This window comes from Eptesicus fuscus, chromosome 9 (genome assembly GCF_027574615.1).
Source record: "Eptesicus fuscus isolate TK198812 chromosome 9, DD_ASM_mEF_20220401, whole genome shotgun sequence".
NCBI classification, from domain to species: Eukaryota; Metazoa; Chordata; class Mammalia; order Chiroptera; family Vespertilionidae; genus Eptesicus; species Eptesicus fuscus.
In genome coordinates this window covers 95,259,695-95,262,648 of record NC_072481.1, presented here as the reverse complement: position 1 = coordinate 95,262,648, position 2,954 = coordinate 95,259,695, and the positions used below count along the sequence as shown (strand labels likewise).

The 2,954-nt window shown below is 36.5% G+C and overlaps 1 long non-coding RNA gene across 1 annotated transcript; it reads right to left on the bottom strand.

Annotated features, from left to right (window-relative positions):
- Positions 1 to 1,414: 1,414 nt before the first annotated feature.
- Positions 1,415 to 2,677, bottom strand: LOC129150278 (uncharacterized). The gene is made up of 3 exons (XR_008557018.1): positions 2,662 to 2,677; positions 1,680 to 1,742; positions 1,415 to 1,435 (listed from the first exon to the last, which is right to left on the bottom strand). It is a non-coding gene; the product is annotated as an uncharacterized LOC129150278 (long non-coding RNA).
- Positions 2,678 to 2,954: the final 277 nt, after the last annotated feature.

Here is a 2,954-nt window from a genome sequence, read left to right as displayed (position 1 = left end):
TAAGTTTCTATAGTAGCTGACATTCAACCTGAACTTGTCAATGTGCTTCTGCCTACCTACACACTTCTCATGATTGTCAATGATAAAAGAAGTGAAAAGAGGGAAATTATCAAAAGCTGGGAATGGTTAATTATTCAAAAAATTTTAAGGAACTTGTATTTGGAAACAATGGCCTCAGTATGGCCCCTTTTCTTAGCCGGATTTCTCTCATCTTCTCTGGCTCCACACACCTTCACCCTGTCTTCCTCTCTTTTCCCTATCCTCTCCCCCCTCTCCTCTTTTCCTTTATTTCTCTTACTTTATCTTTTGTCTTTCCGTCTCTTTTTTTATTGCCAGACCTCTCCTTGCCCCTCGCCTTGGTAGAGCAGGGAGTTGAGGTGGCCTCCCTCTGGTAATGAGTGTGATGGCGGTGGAAACTCTGCTTTCCTGTCACTGAGGTCACAGTGTAGGATGCCACCACGTTTTTCTGGCTTCATCCAGAAACAGATGATTTCTGGTACATAAAACTTATCCTTTTAGGTAACATATCCTGTTTTAACATTTTAATGTTGACTGGATTATGGGTGTTCAACTATATATACTATATCCTCTTTAATCAAAGTTATTTGTATTGTTGTCTGAGACCCTTTGTTCCTTCCTTCAATTACAATCTAATTTAAGAGACAAAATTAAAGTAAACCTTTCAGAAAACAGTGGATATTTCAAAAGCACTAAGGGATAGGATGAAATAAATAGCGTGTACAGCATTCTACATTCTTTCAAGGGGTTGATAACCTGGAGTCCATGAACCCCTCTAAATGTACACATGTTTGTGTTTGTGTGAGCAGTGTTCAGAGAGAAGAGCAGATAGCTTTCTTCCATTAGTACTGTGTTCACCCCCTACACACACACAGACACACACATGCAAATAAAGAATCTATTATATGCCATGACCAATGTTGCTTAGTGGTTAGAGTGCTAGATCTCCATGCACTAAAGGATTATGGGTTCAATTCCCAGTCATGAGTATGTACCTGGGTTGCAGGTTTTATCCCTATCCAGGTCAGAGTGTGTGTGGGAGGCAAACAATCAATGTGTCTTTCTCACATGGATATTTTTCTTTCTCCTCTCTCCCTCTCTCTCCCCTCCCTCCCTTCCACTATCTCTAAAAATCAATGGAAAAACTATCCTCTGGCGAGGATTACAAATAAATAAATAAATACAGAAACCAAAACACTCATTTGATCAAATGTGTTGAAATATAAATTTTGCTTCGGCTATGTTAAAGCTGAACTTTACCACCATGACAAGAAGTTTCATTTTTTATATAGCATGATACAGCCACATGGATATTCAAAGCAAGTTTACAAATAGCATATACCTGTTGTGTCTTATTTCCAGATAGTTTTTTTTAAGTCTTCCACAAATTTAGTTGTAGTGTCAATGTCTTTAACTGCTATGGAGAAAAAGTGGTTATACTGTAAAGCTGATGTTGATGGAATTCAAGTTTAAGAGTTTAACACCAAGGGAAAATGATTTAAAGCATATCTGGGTGTTTGAGTTATTAAAAGTATAAAGGTCCTAAGTGAACTACTGAAAGACACTTAAGCACCTATAGTAATCAGCAGTTATGAAAGTGATGATAATTTTAATATCAGAAACATCTACAGCTGTAGAAACAATTTATTCTTTTTAGTTACCTTAGTTAAAATTGAAGGAAACCACTCAATGCTTTGGGAAATAGGTAAACTTGTCTCTCTTTTCTGTCAAAAATAAGAAAGAAGTGGAAGGGGAAGGAGAGCACTGAGTTAACTACAAAAGTCATTATTATATGTCTATGTTGACCTGAAAGAGAGCCCATTTGAATTTTATATTAAAGGATTACATGTGACATTTATAAATATGAAGCAGATTAAAAATCAATATGCTATTTTTATAAAAATAAACATGGGGAAAATATTCAAAATATGTAAGCTTGCTATTTTTAGTTAAGCAAAATAATTTAAATGTTTATCATTCTATTGTGACAGTAGCTGTCCTCCTAATAGTACAGTGTGTAAAAATATCCTCTCCAAATCCATAATTGATGTGTAATTAGAGATGTTTCACCTTGTCATGACTGGATAAGTATCCACCTCAATTAGTGACCATATACACATAAACCAAATGAAATAGCAAGCTTCCTCATTTAACTGCCAAATTAATCTGCAAAAAGTAATTAAGTAAGCACTATTTTAAAATGAACACTGTGCCTTCATTCTTCTTTTTCTCCAACTCCTCCTCCTCCTCTTTCTCCTATTTCCTAAATGAAAATTGATTTAAGCAAAACAGAAGGCATTAAATTAAATCTACCTAAGCTCAATCATAAGTAAAACTTAAGCTAGTTTTTAAACCTTGGCAATAAACTATTTAGACAAATTTATTCACTGGTTCCTCAGAAAGCCCGGTAGATGATCTAAGCATTTGTCTCAGACTGCTTTCATGCTTAGAGGCTCTGTTCTGACCTATATCAAACCTAATGTGCCCGGAGCTCCATGCACTACAACTCTCTGAATCAGAAAGAATGTTGTCAGACCCTGAATCAACCATGTTAATTCTTACACTGTACACAAAATTTGGTGATTTAAACATTTTTTAAAAATCTGATCCTTCTATTCAAGAAGCAAAGTGGAAAGAAAATACCTGAGTTGATTTTAAGCCAAGCTTTTTAATGCTGAACTCTAAGCATATTAGAATTGCTTCCAGAAGGAGGTAGTGGGAACTTGACTGAGACAACTCTGGTATGACTGGTTCAAGCCCTGGCGAAAACTGGCATCGCCCTGTAGCTGAGAATGGAGCTGGTGAATTCCTGGGTCCTTTCCTGGGTCATGAGTATATCAACCCGGTGGCAAAACAAAGTTGGTTCACATTGAGTGGCTATGAATCTCTTTCCTATGAAGTGTTCTCCTCCCTCTAGAAAAGCCTTTCCCTCTCCA